Source organism: Thrips palmi, unplaced genomic scaffold (assembly GCF_012932325.1).
Source record: "Thrips palmi isolate BJ-2018 unplaced genomic scaffold, TpBJ-2018v1 HiC_scaffold_4, whole genome shotgun sequence".
NCBI classification, from domain to species: domain Eukaryota; kingdom Metazoa; phylum Arthropoda; class Insecta; order Thysanoptera; family Thripidae; genus Thrips; species Thrips palmi.
The window spans coordinates 7,750,095-7,771,680 of record NW_023144631.1 but is presented as its reverse complement, the minus strand read 5'-3'; the positions used below and the strand labels follow the sequence as shown (position 1 = coordinate 7,771,680).

At 64.3% G+C, this 21,586-nt stretch overlaps 1 protein-coding gene across 1 annotated transcript in view; it reads right to left on the bottom strand.

Annotated features, from left to right (window-relative positions):
• The window catches only part of LOC117649243, a 53,243-nt gene extending 39,100 nt beyond the window's left edge, over positions 1–14,143 (bottom strand). The window contains exon 1 of the mRNA XM_034391815.1: positions 13,888–14,143. The gene's annotated coding sequence lies outside the window, so the exon portion shown is untranslated. The remainder of the gene's footprint in view (positions 1–13,887) is intronic.
• Positions 14,144–21,586: the final 7,443 nt, after the last annotated feature.

The following is a 21,586-nucleotide window of genomic DNA, read 5'->3' as shown; positions in this document are numbered from 1 at the left end:
CGACCCCATGTATCACATAGTGCCAGCCATGCCGGTCCGGCCAGTGTCCAGTGGCGGTGGCAGCGCGGCAGCGTGGCAGCGCGAAACGCAGAGAGACAGTTAGTTTTAGATACCGCCGCACACAGGTAGTGGCTGGAACCCCCACCACCACACTACACTCACGCGCGGGCACACAATATCACACATCATGCGGGTTTGATTGGTACACGCACGCGAGAGTGAGAAGCTTTAAGTGCTGATTGGTGATTGGATCTTTCACCTCTCCCTCTCCCTCCCTCCGGGCCGCCAACACACACGGTCGACTCTCGCAGTCACACTCTCCCTCCCTCCCCTCGGCTCGTGATCGTGTTTCTTCTGTCACTGAGATGCGCCTTCCCTTCTATTGGCAGCCCCGCCACCCTCTCTCCCGCCGGAACTAAACACCGACAGCCGAGCCATTGCGAAGTCGATTCGCAGTTCTGTCTCCCTCGCACCCTTCGGGACGCCCCCCCGAGTGCGACAGAGCCACAAAAAGGCCGCTCGGCCCGAATTCCCGTCCCGGCATCGCCTCTTCGTCTGGGGCCCGGACATGAAGTGCGCCAGTCGTGACAGCAGCGTCAAGGCGCAAGCGAGGCGCCAGATGCAGCCCGGATAAAATAAAACGCGACGACGCCGAGCGACAAGCGACACTGGAAACTTTGACGGCCGCGACCACCGCACAGTGGGCCAGAAGACAGGTGCAGGCGGTCGAAATCCCGGACGCGTTTTGAGCTCCAGAGCCGCCAAGTGGGACTCGAACCGAACGTGTGACCCCACCAATGGATTGCTCTCCGAACGAGGAATCCATCGGTGTGGTCACACGTTAGGTTCGAGTCCCTCTGGCGACTCTGGAACTCAAAACGCGTATAGAATTTTGGTCGGCTGTCGCCTCCACCGGTCTTCTGGCCCACTGTGTGCCGGCCGGGGAAACGGGGGGCGTGGCCAGGCTTGGCACACCGCGGCCAAAACGGAGAGCCCGGCCGTCGCGGTCCGGACAGATCACTGATAAAGTCCTTTGCTACCTCCCACTCCGCTCAAGCTGCGGCAAACGGGCATGGAAACAGTGCTCACACATTATACATTCTCACATTAGTGCTGGCCAGCCCGACGCAGCGACGCAGCCCCGGACGCGCCGGACAGGCGATAGGGATCGCTCCCTTGTCCCCACGGCGAGGGGTGGGGTGGGGGCGGGGGCAAAGAGTAGGCAAGGCAGGTGAGAAAGTGGCAATAAGGAAGAAAGGGCTGCTTGCTGCTTGCAGCGCTGCGGGGTGCAGGACTCTTTCGAAGGTCTGTGGCGCGATTTAGGATCCTTTGGACGCTCGGGCGTGGAGGAAAGTCCGAGGGGAAGTCTCAGACCATAACGAGATTGGAGGAGGAGGCCGCTCAAAGGCAGAAATTGTTGGATTTTTCGACATTTTGACACCCTTGCGAGGCTGGCGCTGTTACAAAGCGTTGTCTGCCACCGCTGTCAAACGGACACAACATTGCACTCGCCGAGTCGCTGAAACGAGCTGAGCGGCAAATTGAAAGTGGGCAGCCAGCCGGGCGGGCAGGCAGGCAGGCAGGCAGGCACTCGGTGCCGGGACACCTTTGACACCAATAAACGGGACTCTGGCGCCACGTCGCGACCCTCCCCCAACCCACGCCCGCCCCGGCCCGCCCCGGCCAGGCCCGCGGCGCAGCCATACCCGGCGACGCCACCGCGCCCCGGCCGCGACCCCGCCGCGGTCCAGCCCATGACCATTCGCGGTCGCGGTGGGCCGGCGGTCCCTGGCGGTGGGCATTCGCCAAGGTGCCACCCCGCCGTGCCGCACCGCCGTGCCCCGCGGCGGCTCCCACACAAAACTTTTTTGGCGGCGGCGGCGCGCGGAATCTGAGAAAAGAAAGTGCTCCTGGGACACGGTGGGGCCACGGCGGGGCCGGTCGGTGAACCCCCGGCGTGGCCCCGGCCACCCGGCAGGCCGGGCAGAGGGAAGGAGGCATTGTATTGCAAAGTTTGTGCAATCATATCACTGCCTGCCAGTGTAGTGGCGTGTTGGACAACAGGGGAAGGGCCGGGCCGGGCCGGGCCTCCTGGAAGCGGCTGGATGCTGGAGGAGGCTGCCGCGCCGCCGGCCTGGCGGTGAACATCCTGGCCGAGCCAAGCCGAGCCGAGCCGAGGCGGCCGCAGCCGCAACACCGCAGCACAATAATTGTCAAAAGCGCCCCTTCTTTAAGACGTGCTCCTGGCTGCGCTTGCTGCGCTGGCTGCACCGGACGTTTCCTCCTTAGACGGCATCGGAATGCACTCACCGCACGTCGGATGCATTTCGCGGCACGCACTGCACTGCGCCGCACTGCGCCGCACTGCGCCGCGCCGCCGGTTCCCGAACCTGTTCGCCTCGCTTCGCCTCGCGTTGCACAACGGCGGCCTCTCCTCTCATTCGCATTCCTCGTCCATCGGCGGCGCGGCGGACGGGACGGCGGACGTCGGCGGCAGCACCGCGCCGCCCACGACAGAGTGCCTCGGCCAGGCCGCGCCAGGCCAAGCCCCCCGCTTCCAAGTTCGCTCCGATTTTGCTGCGCCGCGCTGCGCCGCGCTGCGCCGAGTGCGCGCGGAGGGCATGACTGGCTGATTAGGATCTGGAGGCTTTGACCGGCATGTCATAGACTTGGCCGGCCGGTCGGACCACCTCGCCGCCTCACCGCCTCGCATGCAGGACGGGTACAGTGTGCGGCAGCCGGGCCGGACCGGACCGGACCGCCACAAAAGGCGCTCCACAGTGCCCGTCCACGCCATGGCGCGGTGAGAGCGCAGTTTTCATTTTAATTTTTCCGGCTGGAGAAAATGGAATGAAGCGGAAAAGTGCGCTCTGGATTTGCCGAGCTTGTTGCGGCCGTGCGTGCCGCGCTGCAGTAGGCGGGCCTGGCGTAGCCTGGCGGACACTCGCCGTCTCCCTCGCACATAAAACCGGAGTCATCCAGCGCGGCTCGAGTTGCGCGTGACGCGGCGCGGAGTTACGGCTGGAAAAGCCTTTCCTCGGCGCGGCGGCGGCTGGAGTCCCGGAGTCCCATGCCGCGGGCAGCCTCGGCCGCCTCGGCCGCCTCGACGGCGTGAGGAATGGTTTGCGCGAAAACACGCGCATGGCGACGGAGAGCGCGGGGCAGGGCAGGCGGCGTCCCGGACGCGTGCCAGCAGAGCCGGCTTGCCTGTCGAACCGTCGAACGCGCACGCCAGCGCCTGGAGCCGCTCCAGCAGGAACTCCAGCCTGGAGACCCGGCCGGCCCGGCGCCCCGCGCGTGCGCGGCTGGAGCGTGGCCGGCATGGCTGGAGCGCGGCGCGGGGCAGTTTAATTGTGCCGAGTTATGGCCCCAGGAAGCGGGCAGTGCCGGGCAGTGCGGTGCGGGCGTGGCGACGCCGTCGGCGTGCTGTTGCCGTGCGAGCAGTCGCGCGGTCGCGCACGTCTGGCGTCGCACGGCCGTGCCGGATCGAACCACGCCACTGGAGGGGAAATCACAACGCCACCAGGCCGAAGCAAAGGCAAGGGTAACGAGTCGTAACGACTTTGCCGAGAGGACGCAATGTTGCATATCGCCGCCGCACTCGCACTTTCAGTCCCACACTGATTCCGTATTCCCAGCGTCCACTTTTGGAGGCGATGCCTCGGTGCCGCGGCCGGGCTGCCGGCGCCAGCAGCAGCAGCGCGCCGCGAGATTACAGAATCCTGGCAGGAACAGGTCGGCGTTCTGCAGGACGTCGACGGGATGTGTGCAGGCAGCCCAGCCCGAGACGCAGCCCCAGCCGGACCGGTCCCGTGCACTTGCCAGCTCGCTTGCCAGCGCCTGCCGCTTTGCACTGAGTGGCTGTGGTAATGGGAGCGGTGGTGGCGGGTGGCGGGGCGGAGTGAAACCGAACTAACTGCCAGGACGCGTATTACGAAGGTCGAGGACCTGGCGTGCCTGACCAGCCCGACGGGGCCCGGCTAGGCGGCACTACTCCCGGCGTTTGGCTCCGGGACATGAAAATCGGGCGTGCCTTTCACTCGCCGTGTTGTTTTTATCCCACAGTGCAGTGCCCTTCGGGATGTGGCTGTGGCGCAAATCGGGCGATTCTGAATACATTTGGCGCCGAGCCTTTTCCAGTGGAACGTCCGTCGAGCCGGCTAGGCTACGCGGTTGCCAAATTATTTCGAGCTTATTTGAATACCGCCTCAGGTTGAGTTCGAGCCGAGCATCCCACCGCTGGTCCGCGGGTTCGAATCCCGTTGTCAGAAGAAGCACGGGCAATGAAATTAACTCGCCTTACGAAGCGCGGCCCGGACTCGTTTTTGTTTTGTTTTCAATTTGGACAGTGGCGCGGACGGGGCGAGTGAATGGCGCCGGCAATAAGCGCCGCGGAATGAAGACGCTGTAAAACGAGAGCACCCCGCCGCACTGCCGGCACTGCCGCTCGCCCCGCGTCGTCAAGCCGCCGAAGGGCCCGAACGGCACGACGAGGCGCCCGATTGCCTCGCCTCGCCTTCCGGCCGTTCGCGCACCGGTTAATCCGACCCGGCCGGGGCACCGCGGACAGTGCACAGTGGGCCAGAAGAGGGCCGGTGGAGGCGGCCTAAACTCTAGACGCGTTTTGAGCTCCAGAGTCGCTAAACCGGACTCGAACTGAACGTGTGACCCCACCAATGGATTGCTCTCCGAACGAGGAATCCATTGGTGTCACACGTTCGGTTCGAGTCCCATTAGAGCATCTAGAATTTTGGCCGCCTTCACCGGTCTTCTGGCCCACTCTGCTCTGTGTCCGCGTCCTCATGAGCGGGCACCCCCACCCACGCCTCCAGGACCTGCCGAGCGGAAGCGAAGGGAGTTGTAGGACACGGAGACGCTGCGCACAACCATCGGGGCGCTGTACGCCGAATTAATGCAATTCACTGGCAACCCCCTCCCTCGCCTCCCCCGTCCGCCCAGACTTATCGTCTGGCAAGCACGGCCCCGCTGATCCCTCTCCCGCTCCGAGGAGTTCATCGTCGCCGCTGTCTTCCTTGATTCCGGGACGGGGGCTGCCTGTTGGCCTGCCTGCCTGCCTGCCTGCCTGCCGGGGCGGAGGGAGGGAGCCCTCCTTTATTCGCGCCAAATTTAGAGAGCATTGTGCCTTGTACACTAAGGACTCCCTTCCGCCCCGGCGAGCCAAGGGAGCCAAAGGCAACGACGTGTTTTGCTGGCAATTTAGCGCCGCCGTGTCAAACCAGTTAATTTAGGGCCTCATTATTGAATCTTATGGCGGCCGGTGGGCCTCACAATACGCTGATGACTTAAATGGGATAGGGATGGCGACCGCGAGGCCTGGCTGCCTGCCTGGCTGCCCGCCGCGCCTCTCCGGCCGCTGGTTGTGTCAGCGCGGCATTCGCATTGCAGAGCGGCCAGGCCAGCCCGGCCAGCCCGGCCATGCCCTTTGGGAATTCATTCCCATGGTCCCAGACACTCCTCCCTGTTTGTACTGCTCCATGTACTGCCATGCCGCCCTGCTGCCCGGCAAAGGTTGAGAGGGCGTCCCGGGGGCCGGGCTGGCTATGCACCGGCCGGCAGCGCGGTGCAGCGGGTGCAGCAACGGCTGCGGGCTCCAGGCCGTAGGCCTCCACTACACTGTAGGGCCGGGCAGTGGCGAAAAGAAGCCGTTAAGGCCCGGCAGGCGAAGCCAGGCGCAGGCAGCCCGCCGCGCTAATAGACTTCCCGGGTTCCCAGCGTGTGCATCGTGCTCCCCGTCGTCATCGAGAGCAGCAGCAGCAGCAGCCCGCCTTGTGCAACCCGGTGACACAACGGCGTCATGCTCCACCACGTCGGCGACCACGTCGGCGACCACGTCGGCGGCGACGTGCGGCGCGTCCCCGGCACGACCGACCGCGGCAGCGCCACCTCCAGGACGCGGTGGCGGCGGCGGCGGGGCGGCGGCGTCGCGGGGCCCAGACGAGGCTGCCGACGATTTACGATTATGATCAGGACGGTGACATGGCAGCACGGCGGTCGCGGCGTCACAGTGTCACCGTGCAGCCAGTGCCTTTTGCAGTCGCTTTTATGCGACACTTGTTCGACTCGGCATAAAAGGCCAAAGGAGCAGCAGCGCCTCAAAAGAAGGGGACGGGACGGCCCTTGGAATAAATCAACATAAATGCTTTTCCACCACAACAACACGGCTGCCAAGGAAAAATCAAATCCCATAGAAGGATTCAAACCGACAGAACAACTTTTGTGATTCCAGGGGCTCTCTGCGAGGGCAACGGATCAACCTCTAAACGCGCACAAGGCGTGGATGCAGCCCGTCCTCCGTTACTCCGCTTCGAGCTGCTAGGGGCGAGGCGCCTGGAGGGTAGGCAGTCCCGGTGGAGCCGTGCTCGACGGGACGGCCTACCCAGCCAGGCGGCCGGCCAATCGCACACGTTGCATCAAGTCAACGACAACAAACGGCCAAACGGCCGGCAGTCGGAAGCTCGGCGACACAGTCAAGTTGTCGCACTAGAGGGCCGTGGCGGCGGTGGGCGTCTCTTGCGAAACGCGACGCGGCGACGCGCGCTGCATCGGGGTGCACTTTAATTGGACCCTCCACTTCTTCTTCTTCTTCCCCCTCATGACACCGCACAAGGAGGGGGCCGGCGCGGTCGCGGTCCGCGGGGGAGAAAGTTATTATTGCCTCCGATAGAGTCTTCATCGACGTCATCATCATCACCATCATGAAGCAGGCGGCGACACGCAACGCCACGCAACGCCACGCTCGGGACCGCACCGGTGCGTGTGCGGCGTGCTGGCTGCGGCCTGCCCCGCGGCCTGCCCCGCGGCCTGCCCGGGGTGTTGGCTCGGCTTCCGTCCTGACCCCGGCGGCCCGGCGGCCCCAAAGGTCACGACGGCGAGCCCGTTCGCTAGCCGCCGCTTGGTTGGTAGTTGGTACCCCTTCTTGTTCGGCGCGCTTCAACCCGCCGCCCTGCCGCCGCCGGCCTTTCCCAACAGCAAATAATACCAAGCTTCCAGTGCACTGGCTGACTGGAGCCTGGAGGCGCGTCTCCAGAAGTCCCTCCAGGGCGGCCAACTGCGCCCGGCGAGGGCCCGGCGCAAAAAGGCAGAGAAAAATCAAGCCGCCGCTTTGCAGGGACCCCGATGCATTCTGCACCTTCGCGTCGAAGAACAAAGTCACAGCCTTCGAACCGCTCCCGGCGACCAGCGTCCAGGCCAAGTTGGCAACGCTCGCGGCTCGCGGCGGCCCCGCGGCCCGGCGTGGAAAGTGTTTGAGCCGTGTGTGGGCGCGGGGCGCGGAGCTCGAGCGAAACCATCACCTGGCCATAATGTATATGGTCGTGCGGTTTGCGCGATCGCAGGGACAGCCCGGGCCTTTCACAACCCCCACCGCCCCGCCGCCCCGCCGCCCCGCACCCCGCAGTGCCAGTGCAGCGAGCACGGCCCGGCCAGTGTGTGAGATGCAGACGATACCGCGGCGGCATGCCCTGCAGGGCCAGCCAGCCAGCCAGCCAGCCCTGTGGAGGCAGCATAGCGCAGCATAGCCAAGGGCGCCGGCGGCAGGCTTTTGGCGTCCTGCTCGCCCTTTCTCCCGGCTGCCTCGCGCGCTGCTTGGCGTGCGGGCCGTGCGGGCCGGGCGGCGGGCAGCGCGGACTCCAATTTCCAGACACCACGCCGTCGTGGTCGTAAATAGCGGGGAATAGAGAGAGACGCGTGACGGACCGCCAGTCCCGCACGCGCTTCCCGCGCCACGCCACCATGCTCGCCAACCCCTAGAACAGCGGTTCCCAACCGTGGGGTCGCGAAAAAATTTTGAGGGGTCGCGGCGAGGTGGTTGGGGTCGCCTGGGGTCGCGGCTGTTTCCCGGCTGGCAGAATTGTTCAAAACGGTCGAAAATGCCTTTGAAAACTCGTGTTTTAGGCCGACTTTAAGCAGCAACTGCGTCTGATCCGAGGCGGTATTTCGTTCTCCCTCAACGGGCATTTGTTCTTTGGACCTTCCTTTAGCATGCCTTTGTTACGGAGTGTGATTATCTGCCTTAGTTTGGGAGCAGTATTGTCTCAAAGTGGATCAAAATGGCATTCAAAGGCATTTTTTACTGTTTTCATCAACTTTGAGACAATACTGCTCCCAAACTAAGGCAGATAATCACACTCCGTAACAAAGGCATGCTAAAGGAAGGTCCAAAGACCAAATGCCCGTTGAGGGAGGACGAAATACCGCCTCGGATCAAACGCAGTGGCTGCTTAAAGTCAGCCCAAAACACGATTTTTAAAAGACATTTGTGGCCGTTTTGATCAACTTTGCGGCAATACTGCTCCCAAAATAAGGTGGATTATCGCACTTTGTATCAAAGGCATGCTAAAGGAGGGGTCGCGTGGGGTCGCGAAATTTCTTCCTGGGGGTCGCGGAAATTTTTTGTTACAAATTTGGGGTCGCGAACCGAAAAAGGTTGGGAACCGCTGCCCTAGAAGGACAGGAAGGCCCTCAAGTGCTGGCCGGCCGCGCACCCCGCCCGCCAGCACACTCAGTCGCTCTGTCGCTCTCCGACCCCACGGGACGCCCCACGAGTGCGACAGAGACAGCGACGGAATCAGTGAAGCTATTCCAAGTTGAAGAAAATGATACGAAGCTGCATTTCGTCGTCGGCTCTCTGTGTCCAGTGCATCAGTGCGATCGGAACGCTCGGTGCGTTCGGTGCGCTGCACACGTGTGTGCGAGAACATGCAAGTCGTGCCGGAGTGCCGCAGTGTGCGTGGAGTGGAGGTGACATGCGACGTGTCGTGCAACGTGTGCGACGTGTGTGTGCGACAGTGCAGTGGTGCCAAAGGGTGCAGAGAAAACACATGCAAGTGAGTGCGGAGTGCAGAACACACGGCATGCATTGTGACACGGTGACACGGTGCGAGGTGAATACAGTGAACAGGGTGCGAAACAGAACACGTGCGCCAGACGAACCGCAGGGACAATTTCGCTTCACAACAACGCAGGAATTTCGAAAGTCCCAGGGGTTGGGGCTCATGACATGACACGCAGTGCCAGTGCCGGCGTGGTCGCGTGGGTCGAGGCGTTAAAACTCAGCACAGAGATCCTAGGTTCAACTCCTAGCTTCAGCTCAATTTTTCTTCCTGCTGTTTAGTGATTTTCTATGACTTCAGAGTCATGGAGCTGGACGTGGGCGTTAAACTTACACTCTGGTGCCGAGGGTTCAAATCCCCACCCAACAATTTTTTCCAGCACTTTTAGTGCAGGCCGATGTGCCTCACAAGAACGTGACGCCACAACAAGCCATCTCCTCCCTTTTTTGAGTGTGCCATTGAACGAGCCACGTAATGAGGGAATAAAAATAAGTCCCTCGCCACGCGAATGGCGGATGGCGGATGGCCGGGTTGCGCCGCCAGTGTGGCCGCCACTGCCGCCACCGCGCCGACCTACGACAAGGCGATGACGGCACCGCACTGCACTGCACTGCACCGCACCGCCCGCGCCGTGAGAAAGCAAAGGCGCTAATGACCTCCTTGTCTTGCATCAACAATCGCCAATTTTTTGTCCTTCTCATTTCGGTTCCTCGCCTATTTTCATTTTTTCTCTCACCATTGCGTAGAACCAGGACCTGCCCAGTGGTCCACTCCCGGCCGATACGCTACAAGAAGAAGAAAGCCGCGCCCCTCCGTCCGAGCCCTCGACACTGTAAGGCTGCCCCCGCCCGCAAGACTTTCGCCAACGTCACAGCGACTCTAACCAACCGCGCGCCGCCCATGCACTAGGTCAACATTCATTAACTTGGGATTGAGCCGCCGCCCCGCCCTCCTGCATGTAAATTCATGGGCACATGGCCCCGGCCTGCTGCAAGCCTGCTGCTGCCGCTCGACAGCGATGATGACGAACACGGCCGGGACGCACAAACAAGGCCCGGCAGCGGCCAATGGGGGCAACGAGTCCGGGACACTGCATCCGCGGAGGTCCTACTCACACCGCACTGCCCGCCCCGCCCGGCCAAACGAACCCCCCATTACCACTGTTGTGTCTTTTAGAGAGAAAGCACGGCACCGTTTTCCCGCCTAGCACGCCTAGCACGCCTAGCGCGCCTAGCGCTGCTGGCGAAAAACGAAAATAAAATTTGCATGGCTACAGTCTCACACTCCACTAGGCGTGTGTGTGTGTGTGTGTGTGAGCGCCGTGTGGCGTTGTCGAAAGCCCCGCCCTCGCACCTCCAGCTTTATCTTCACAGTCTACATAGCAGCAAGCAGGCTGGAGCTGAGCTGGCTGCGCGCCACCACACCGCGCCGCCCCGCCCCGCGCCGCCCCGCCCCGCGCGGCCTGCATGCCTTCACCAATTTATGTGCTGCAACGCTCCTCTCTTTGGTGGGGAAATGACAGAGGCTCGGCGGTTTGGCGTGAGGCCTGCTTGGCCGCGCGCCTCGCTTCAATCTCGCGTCTTCTCGCCTAGAGGCGTGCGATGCGCGGTGCGATGTCCGTGGTCCGTCCCGACGACGCGCCGACTGGAACACGACAAGCCGCGCCTCGGTTCCTTGGCCGGGAAGGCCGGGAAGGGCGTCGCCTCGGTAGCGGTGTAGCGGCCATCCAATCGGCTCCTCGTGACCGGGCGGGCCTCCAACGCGGCGCTCCAGGCCAAGCAGAGCCGTGCTGGAACTCCAGGCAGGCGGCCCAGGCCCAAGCCAGCCCAAGCCGGCAAGGACAGGCGGCAGCAGGCGGCACCATGCCAAGCGGCGAAGCGGCGAAGCGGCCCCGGCGAAAATTGGCACTCCAGTCTGAGGCACATATTCTTGCAGACAGACGCATAAGGACTTGAGGGACGCGGCGGCCGGAGGGAAACCTGGAGCAGGCTGGCTGCCTCGGCATCCAGACGCCGGCGAGGCTTCCAGCGAGGCTTCCAGCGAGGCACGCTCGACGGTGGCCGCTAAATGGCATCACTGCTTCGGCTGCCGCGCCGCCACGGCCGTGCTCCTCACGTGGGACACATCACGGAGCGCGGCGGCGCGGCCCATGGCGCGGCCTGGGACCGATTCAATCTCAGATATGAAAAATGGCGGCGCGCAATGCGGCCATCGCGTCGCGTCGCACCGCGCTCCACGGTGGCATGAATTTCTCATCCAGAAAGTGGCGACACTTCCACCGCGAGTGGCTCGTGTCGCGATCGAAGGTGGTTTCGGAGACTGGCGCTCGTCTCCATCCTCAGCCTGTTTACCGGTTACGTCCCCCGTGTCGCCTAGCCTATCAGTTAAGGGCTCCAGGAATGTCCCTACGTGGCTGGAGGACACCACCGGTGACACTGGTAATGTAGTGTGGTATGGGCGAGGCCTTGCCGCCGGCTCCAGAGGCGCGGGGCGCTAGGATTGCGTAAACGGTGCTCATCAAACCGAGGCGATCAAAGCCACTAACCTGGCCGGCCCGGCCCAGGGAAGGCGAGGCAGCGTGCCCGCGGGAACATCCATCGCGGTCGCCGGCGGCGGGTGTGGAGCCGGCGAGTCGGCGGCGTGGGTGCTTTCGGCCTTTTGGCCCGGTACGCCCGGTACGCCCGGTGCGCCCGGTACGGGCAGCCCATTCAACCGCAGCGCCACCACACACCACTTTCCCCTGCCACTCTGACTCGGCAGCCGGGCTGCCGTAGGCTGCCGCTGGAATAAGAAGCCAGCGCGCCGCCCCGCGCCGCCCCGCCTGCACCACCACGCCACGCCCCGCGGTCATTCCCCAGTCGTACCAGCAAAACGCTTGCGGGCCTGGCGGCCTGGCGGCCTGGCGAACGGCGCATCGTTTCGCGGAAGGGAGGGCGGCTGGGGAGGTTTGAGGCGGCCCGGCCTCCAGCGCGCCAGCGCCAATGCGCCCCTCCAGTCGTTTGTAAACATGCAGCCCCCCGCGGGGCCCGTCGCCGAGCCGCAGTAGCGCCGAAGCAGCGCCAGCCACCCCCAGGCCCAGCAAGTCCATCGCCACTGGCATGCAACTGCGTGCAAATAGGGGATCAGCGGGCCGAGGCTGGAGTCGAGTCGGCCTGGAGGGGTCGGCCAAGGAGTCGGCCATGTCGACGACGCCCGCCCTCCGCAACAACAGTGTACACGAGGGCGGGCGGCGGACTCGGCAGTGGCGCTCGACATGACGGCGGCCAAACTCGGCCGCCCCGCGCCCCGCCCCGCCCCGCCACGTGATATACTGCCCTTCGCAGCCACACGCCCCGTCCGGCCGACGCGCCCTCGCGGCCCCGCTGCTGGAGAAGAAAACCCCAGCCCGGAGAAGCTGTCGTGCTTCCAGATCAACTTCCAGGCAGCCTCTTGGAACGGACCATTTTTCTGTGCTTCTCTGCTGTATTTCGAGCTGGCCATCTCGCAGTTCAGCCGATGCGCATGTAATTCTTGATCGCTGCATTTAGCAGTGTCGAGTCGCGACGCAGACCCCGTCGAAGGCGGTTCGTAACGAGGACGGCGTCATTGCTGTGCGGTGCGGCGCGGCGCGGCGCGCATCGCGGTGGCGGCCTTGCGGGCCTCGCGCCTTCCTGCCATAACTCCGAGCGCCGCGACGACGCCGACGACGCCGACGCCCTCGTTGTACCGGAAAAGACGGGGCGAGAAATGACGCGGACGCGACGTGACGCGACGTGACGCGACGTGACGCGACGTGACGCGACGTGGCGAGGCGCCGCCTGTCGATGGCACTGAGCACTCCACTCCGGCACGACGACGGCACACGGCACCGCCACGTCGATACCAAAATAAGCGCGGCAGGAAGTCAAGTAGAGCGGCGCAGGAAATGTCACTGCATTGCGCGCGCCACGGCATCCAGTGGTAGTTTTGTTTTATCTTTTCGACGCGGGTTCGATCCCCGATAGGAGCTGACGGCTGTTCCACCCTATTTTCTTTTCTTCCATTCCATACTTTCGGCGTGGCTTTATGGAGCCGCAGCCGCACCCTCTCACTCGACCTGCAGGCTGCAGGCAATAATAGTAATTGTGACAGGTTTTACTATCGATTTCCATTCCTCGCAAACGACGTCGCGCAAAAATTAGTTTGCAAAACACTGCCGAGCTGATCATTTTCCATTAGCGCTGCTTGCACCACGCGCGCCACTGCGCTCGCAGGCAATGCAAGCCGTGTTTGGGGTGGTCATTATGTCGTAAAAAAAGGAGGCAAAGCTCGTAAAATCTGCTCCCTTTTTGCTTCGCCTCGATATATGTCGAGCTGCCGCTGTGCTCAACTGCTAGTTCAATCTCTCCTCATTACAAAGCTCATTTGCCATTCATGCGTTTTTTTCGTACACTCACACACTCGGAATAAGAACCATTTTGCTGGTGCGAGCTAATTGATATACTGTACGCGGTATGCAGATGGTATGTAGATGCCGGTACCGGCTGTTAGTCCGGCTGCGACGTGCCATTCCAGGGCCGAGTGTGGTCCAGGAGCGCTCTGTGGGGGAGGCAGGCAGGCCTAGGCAGGCCGACCGACTATCGTCCAATCGCCGTGACCTATCGCCGCGTGCGTTTGTTTTGCGTCCACGTCGCTCCTGAAGGTCTGAGGCCGTTCTTCACTCCACGCACTGCCAGATGCAAGATGAGCCCGCCGCCAAATCGATAGGCCTGGTCCTGGACACCCACCGCTGCGGTACGGTACCGGCGGTCCGCGGCGGGGAGCCGCCACCAACAACTTCGGCTTTGACTTTCGAGTCAGTCACTCTGCCCAGGCACCCCGCCCAGGGCGTTATGCCTACTGGAGTACGGGAGGGGCGGGACGACATAGTGCAGTATGACAAATTTTGAAAAAAAAAATGGAATTTTGCCATTAAAGTAATGATTCCACACATGTGGTCGATAGATGACTTTCAATGTTCAGCCCCCAACATTTTCATCATAATTAAAAGGTCACTTCGCCGCAGCAAGCAACTTACCTGCACTCGTCACGGTATCCAGAGCTAAGGCGGTATCCAAAAAAAATCACAACCAAACAGTCACTGGCTTGATGAGAAACGAAAACGAGACCGACACCGAGCGGCGCGCCAGGCCGTGCGGGGCTGTGCGGGGCTTGCGGCACTGTCCGGGACTGTCCGTCCCTCGCGGGGGAAGTGCCACGGTTTCGCGCTTCGACTCGCGGGTCGCGGTGCCTCGGAGCGGCGCGAGCGGCGTGAGCGTGCGGCGAGGTGTGGAGTCTGCTGTGCCGGCCGCGCGACTGAGCCCCTCCCTCCGCCTCCGCCCTGCCTGCCTGGCTGCCTGGCCTGCCTGGGCCCGCCGCGCCGGGAGGGGCCGGGAGGGGGAGGCCGGCCGGCCGGAGAGAGCGTCGCGCAGCGTCGCGGCGCCTTACCTCCTCGGGGAGGGCCTCGAGGGCCTCGGCCAGGGGCACGGCGACGCGCCGCCCGCGACACGCCCAAGTAGGCCCTGCCGCACTCTGCCGCACCCTGCCGCACCATGCACAGGTTGGCCAGGAGCGCGGCGGCCGGGCCCGGCCGGGCCCCAGTGCGTCCTATGCGTTCTCCAAGTACCGTGGTGACTGGCCAGGTAGTGGTCACAGAGCCTTTGGGCGTCGTTTCCTACCCTGAATGTCTCTGGTCCAAAACTCGTTATGGTCTCTATTTTGTATCAGCGGTTCGTAGTATTAAATTACCTAACCTAACCTAAACAGTTGACGGAAATAATTGTAAACTCTTCGTGTCAATGGACTGCAAATCCCTGGAGGAAATCGGTAAGTTTTTCTCGGTGTGGCATTTCGGGACCTTAGGAATCTCGCGCACCAGGGCTAAAACCCTTCGCGTGGCGGAGACTGGGCGGGGCCGATCGGCGTGCCGAGTCAGTGCGGTGGTCAAGGCTCCGAGGCACTAAGCTGGCCCCGCCACGCCCCGCCACGCCCCGCCACGCCCCGCCACGCCCCGCCACGCCCCGCCACGCCCCGCCATCGACCGTACAAGGCCCCACGCCGCACCGATTTACAAAGCGTTCACACACAGCCTCGGTGTCCGCGGTGCCTCTCTGTGTGTTCAGTGCTGACTGTTCAGTGTTCGGCGAGCGCGGCGGTAAAAATGCTGTCTGTCTGTGCGGCAGTGCGGCCATTTGGCGGCTGTCGGTCGAGCGCGCGTTGGTACTCGGCGCTCCGGCAACATGTCGGTACCCTTGACTGGAAGGCCCAGCGCCCCGCCTGCAGCCGAAGATTATCCCACTATTAATTACCGCGAGGATGACGACAGCAGGCTGCCTCTGGCTGCCTCCGAAGACCGCTTTCGGCGTTCCGTCTCTCTCGCTCTCGGGGCGTTCGGAGGGCGTGCGAGAGAGACGGAGCGACGAAGCGTTGTTCGAAACGAGCCCAGTGCATGAGTCTCTAATTAAGTCCCCATCATCCGATATCGCTCGCGCCGCGGACGACGCGCTGCCTCAGGCTGCCTCGAGCACTGCGGCGATTGCGCAGGGCACCGCGAGCACCGCGACGACGGCGGCACGGACAATAACGTGATGGCCGTGTTATGCTGGTGCGTTTGATAGTTTGACGCGATGCGGCTCGACTCGATATCGGCGCACCTGTAGCCGCGGCCACCGCAGCCATACAGCGCGGCCGGCGCGGTGGAACGACGGACAAGGCAGCCTGCCGCGCCGCCCACGCCAGCCACGCCGCGCCACGCCGCGGTGCGTTTGCAGTACAGCCCCTTTGATTTATGTACCATTCTCCGAGCAAACAGTCCTCGCATCGCATCCCCGCGCCCCTCAGAGAGCCGGCGGGGCCGGCGGGGCCAGAGGGGCCCAAGGACTCGAGTTTGCCGAAGCCAAAGGGTTTCCGGGGGGCGTGCATGGCGGCGGGGCGGGGCGGGGCGGGGCGGGGCCACCGCGCTGTGCTTTACTGCACTTTGCAAGCCAGCGGCGTGCTGGCGGCGTGCTCCGGGCGCTTCCTCGCCACAATGCACCGCGGGATCCTTATAGCTTCCCCGCCCCTGCCCCCGCGCCGTCTCGTTCCGGCGGCGCTACACTAGGCTACACTACGCCGCGCCGCTCTTGCGCCACGCCGAGCACTCCCTGTTTGTTTGTCGATGCGCCTTTCTGAGGCCCCCGACGTGAGCCGCGAGCCCCGCGCACACCACCCCCTGCATCGCCCTCCCCGCGGCGAGGCGTCCAAGAACCCCAGGACGTCGTCCAGCCTCAGCCCCGCCAGCCCCGCCAGGGCCACCCTCCGGAAACGGGCCGCCAGAGCGGTTTGCGCCGCCAGGGCCCCAGTGTCCGCGCCGAGGGGAGTGGGTGCATCTCCCTCGAAGGGGCTGCCGGGCCAGACGGCCTCGCCGAGGAGGAAAGTAAAGAAAATGCAGCGCAGATAAGAATGTAATAGGCCCGCCTCGGGGGGACGGGACACTGCACGCCCCACGCGGCCGCCGCGCCCCGCCGCGCCCCGCCCCGCCGCGCCTCTCTTGGCCGGGTCCCCAGGGTCGCATAGGGCCGCCAGGGGGCCGCGCCTTGCCGCGCACCACGCAGGACAAGGAAACGGGCCGAGCCGGGCAGCGCGGAGAAGGCGAGAAGGAGGACACGGCCGGGTGGGGCGGGCGCCCGCGTTCGTGTGCGTGATGTGTGAGTGTGAGTGAGTCTGTGTGTGCGCGCGCGAGTGAAAAGGTCAGTAGTGTGTCACAGTGGCCTGACGCCTGAGGCGGGCGAGACAGGCGTCGGGGCAAAAGCCGCACTGTACGCCGTTAGAAAACAACCCACCGATCCTTAGTCTTCTATTGTGACTTATTTCAAGTTTCGGCAGCTGCTCTATTTTTCAGGCGTAGCGAAATTGTTTTCCAGGAGCACCACCCACCAGCCCCGCCAGCCCCCGCCGGGCCGGGCTGCACCAAGGGCTGCACCAAGGGCTGCACCAAGGGCTGCACGCCACACGGCGCCAATCTGCCCGCAGCCCCGCGATCTGGAACCTGGATCCGGCGGCCCGTCCGATCCGATCCGGGGCTCCCTCCTGCAGCCCGGCGTGGAGGCACTAGGAGGCACCGCCCGGGGGACAGAGACGCGCACGCACACCGCCTGAGTGGCGGGGCGGCGGAGCGGTGCGAGTCGCGTTTCAAAGGCGGGGCGGCGAGGCAGGCAGAGTAAGCAGCCCTCGTAGGGCGGCGCCTCGCCTCGCATGCACACGGCACGCGTTTGCACACGTCGTCATAACGAAGCGGCGCAGCAGCTGGATGTTGCTGTCCCTCTCGCACCTCCCGGCACGCCCCGCGAGTGCGAGGGAGAAGGCCGAAGGGAGGCCGAGGAAGCGCTCCGCGCTCCGCCCGGGGCGCGACGTCTGCCGAGGCGGCGCACTGATGCCGCGGCCCGGAGCCCCGGAGCCCCGGAACGACTTTATCGATGACGCGGGGGTCGAGGAAGCGGCAAGGCAGAGCGCCAAAGCGGCAGCACGGCAGCACGGCAGCCCTCCCGCGCAGCGCCGCGGCGATACATCACCTTCAAGGTGGCGAACACCGACGGGGCGGGGACTCGGGGGGGGGACGCCGACGTCACTGCTTGTTTGCCGCTAAGTTTCTTCCCCGGCACGCACCGCCACGCCGCCACGCACCTGATACCGTATCACCGCGACTTACGCCAAGCCTCGTGGGCCACGACGTGGGGCGACGCGACAGCACGGCCCGCCAACCTCGCGCCTCGCGCCGCCTCCCAGCCGCCCCATTCAGAGCAGTGGTTCCGTCGCTCTGTCTCCCTCGCACTCATGCGGCGTGCCGTAGGCGTGCGAGGGAGACAGAACCGTCCCTCGAAACGAGGCGCGTGTCCCGCCGCACCCACGGCCACCCACGGCACGATGTGACGCCTTGGCACGCGGTAAAATTCGCCGCAAGTTGCGGCCCCGTCCCGATTTTTGCCGGGCAACTCGCAAGGGCGTTCTAGGCGCCGGCCGACCGGGCCGAGGCCGGGCCCCCGCACATCATCGACGCCCACCCCGCCGCCCCGCGCCGCCCCGCGCCGCCCGCAGGGGTGGCGTGACCACTGCGGGGCTTCTCCCCGCCACCCCGCCCCGCCCCGCCCCGCCTTTTTTTGCCTGGCTTGTTTTCTTTCCGTTCTCCGGGCGAACGCCACACGCCGCGCAATGAGTTGATGATGGCCGCCGAGACGAGACGCCCTTTGCCGAGAGGCGCTCCGAGTCCGCGAGGGCGAGGCGGGCGAGGCGGGCGAGGCGGGCGAGGCCTCCGTGGGGGATGAAAGAGTCGGCGAGGCAGCTGCATCCCGACCGTTTTTGCAGTGGGGCCGAAGGGCGGAGCGATCCGCCGCGGAGCCGAAAGCCGAAGCCCAAAGCGCCGCGCTGCTGGAAAAGCTGGAAAAGCAGCTGAAGAAAGCCAGCCAGCGCAGAGGCGCAATATTTCTCATACACCCCGCGCCGCCGACCAGGGATCGAGCACTGCTAAGTTTCCCCAACACCGTATTCTTTACATATTTCTCAAAACAATCACAGAGCAAGGATGTGATTAGCGTCGCAACACACAACATCCCTGACCGCCAGTGCTGTTCATGCAGCTCGCTTTTAGGCCCCTCCTGGCCGCGCTTGCCGCCCCAACAAAAAACAGCCAACAACAACTGCATCAGGGCACCGCAGGCAAAAAAAAATCAAAACTGTGCGACAAAAAGCAAAAGTTGCAGCACTGCGGACTGGGTGTCTGCGCCGCTGTCGCCACTGTCGCGTGGTTACATAAAAACACTTGTTAAGTAGTCTGCGCTGGGCTGCGCTGGGCTGCGCTGGGCTGCGCTGCCGGTGAAAGGGGGAGGGGAGGGTGCGGCCCAGGGCGGCCCAGGCGGCCGGCCCTCCAGGGGTGCCAACATCTGCTTCATTCACACCGGCCGGCCCTCGTGCCGCATTATGGTGCTCAAAATACAAATGAGGAATAATGACAAAAAAAATCATACTTTCCCTCCCTACAAAAAAAATGATTAGAAGTGTTTACTGCGACGCGAGGGTGCGGAATTGAATTTAATCGCGAGCGGACGAGCTGCTTTGGGGCGCTAATGAAGGAGGCTTAACTCACTAAAGGCTGCTCGTCAGAGGAGCGGGGCCGGCAGGCCGTTTCCCCATCAGCGAAATCCGAAAAGATGTCGCAGGCCTCGCAAGGCAGACTGCTAAACACGTTTTAAATTCGCCGCCGCGTCCGAGGGTGAGGGCGCGTCGCTTGCCGCGCTGGATACGCTGGAGGACCTCGCCCCCGATTGGCTCGACAGGAAGCCGCCCGGTAATGTCGGCTGCCCCGGCGGCCGAACTGGAGGGGGAGACGAAGAAGAAGAGAAGCAGAGTCTACAAACAGCGGAGCTCAACGCAATAAGTTGGGTTCACAGTTCACATACCACCTTTTCAAAAAGAAATCGGGATACCCTATTAGTTTCCGGCCAGCTGATTGCCATGGTGACGCGTCGATTCTGAGCTTGTCCGGCCGGATCCTGGATCCTCTGCCGCAACGGTGCTCCGGCCAGGCGCGCCCAGGCGGGCTGGGCTCCGCGCTCACTATGCGGCGCGCGACGTCGGCGTCACATCCCCGACCGGAATGCGTGCGCGTCCACGGCGTCCACGCACGCAGTGTGTCCAGGACAACCAGGAGGAGTGCCCCGGATGGCCCCGGCGGCCGTGTTCACGTCCGCGACCTGACCCCGTGGCGCCGCGCCCGGCCGCGCCCGGCCACGCCCTGCAGTGTATGGAGCACGTCCAACGCCTTCGACGCGAGCGGGCGGCCGGGCCGTGGCGGTGGTGGTGGCGGCGGTGGGCGTCTGGATGCGCGCCAGGGACACTTGTCCGCGGGGCCCCCGCTCGGTCCCCGCCGGTCCCCGCCGGTCCCCGGCCTGCCCTGCTCCGGCGTCGCGACGCAGCCCGGAGCATGCAGGGAAAGGCCGACGGAAGGCCAGAAGGAATTCTTTCTCTAGGCGGCCAGCCGACGGCAGCCAGCAGGGACCAAGGACCCCGGTAACAAGGAACAACGAGGGGTTGACGACACGACACCCGCCCGTCGACATCCCGCCTTGGATTGGACGCAGTGGCTGCCCGAACTCAGTCCACCACCATTTCTACACTTTTCTCACCGTTTTGACCAACTGTACGGAAATACTGTGGAAAATCACAATCCGTGACAAAGGCATGCCAAAGGAAGGTCCAGAGACCGCCAACCCGTTGAGGGAGGGTGCACTGTGCGCTTGGCTGTGCGCTGACCCCGCTCAGCAGTATGAGCAAGTGCACTTTCGAGAGCGGGAAAAGTTTGAAAATTGGCTGCGGCGCCGGGTGGGTCGAGTCGTCGAGTCTCTTCGAGTCTCTTCGAGTCTCTTCGAGTTTCTCCGGGTCGGCCGGCCGCGCGTGGCCGCCGCGGCGCTATGGCTATCCCCCGGGCCGGCGGGCCGGCGGGCCGGCGAAGGGGTTGGGCCCGAGCCGCGAGGGCGCTAGGGCTATGCTGGGGCCTGGTGACAGATTGCCGGCCCGGAGGGTGAATGCGAACACGAACCTGCCGACTCGTGTGACTCGGCGGCACGGCGCGGCGCGGAGGAAGGGGGAAGACGTTATGCGGTCTCTTGAGGGCGCAGCGGCGCGGCGGGCCGGGCCGGGCAGGCGGGGTGGGGGAGGGGCGGGAGCCCACCGCATTGTGTTGGGGGATTATGACCGCTCCAGTAGCGAAAGCAGGAATAATGCCACATGATCGTTCCTAGAGCCTCACTCATTACACGGAGTGGAAGGGAGCCGCTGCCTGCGCGCGGTGCGCGGTGCTGGTGCTGGCGGCCGCCGTGCCGGAGGGGTTGCCTACCGCGCGGCGCGACTTGGCGCACTGTCCGCCTTCATTCAACTCGCGCGCGTCGAGACAAATAACCCATTTGTGGCGGGGAGAAGGGAAGGGGTGGCGTGAATCCCACGTGGGCGTCGTCGGCCTCCTCGGGGCCTCGGGGTGGCGGTACCAGCCAGCCTCGCTGAGCCTCCCTCGCCCCGCCGCGGCGCCGCCCTCTTCACACATATGCCCGCGCTGCCCGCGCTTAGTGGGGCCCTGAATAGAGGCAATCCTGGGACGGCGGGGGAGGCCCTAGCTGCGGAGGGACGGGGCGAGGTACAAAGACCGCGCGGATAAGTTCGCCGCTCTCCGCCCAGAGGCCTCAGACCGCCTCAGACTGCTCGGGGACTCCGAGAGCGCAAAATTGGTTGGCGACGACGACGGTGGCGCACCTCGGCGCGGCGCTGCAGCAGCCTCGGCAAAAAGCACGGCACGGCGCGGCAGTGAGCAGCACGTGCGCAGCGCAGCCGCAGGGCGGAGGCGAGGCGAGGCGAGGCGCACTGCCCTGCCCGTAATTATATTTGGAGCAGCGAGGGGAGGGGGAGGGCGGGGGCGTTCGAAAGGCGCGGGCCGGCCCCGGGCCAAGGCCCAGCCAGCCGGAGGGGGAGGCCTAGGGCCGAGGTGGTATTCCCTGGTAATTAGTACAAATGGTTCCACGCGACGCACGGCGGCACGGCGGCACGACGCAGGGAGGCTGGCCTAGGGCTGGCCCGGCCAAGGATCACCCCTCCTTTTCCATTCACCGCCACTTCGCCACCGGCCGGGTGCGAACGTTCTTAGCAGCCGCCGCTCCTCCAGGCGGTAAGGGAGCAGTTGGAGCGGCCCGAGTTTGACAAATTGACACACGTTACAA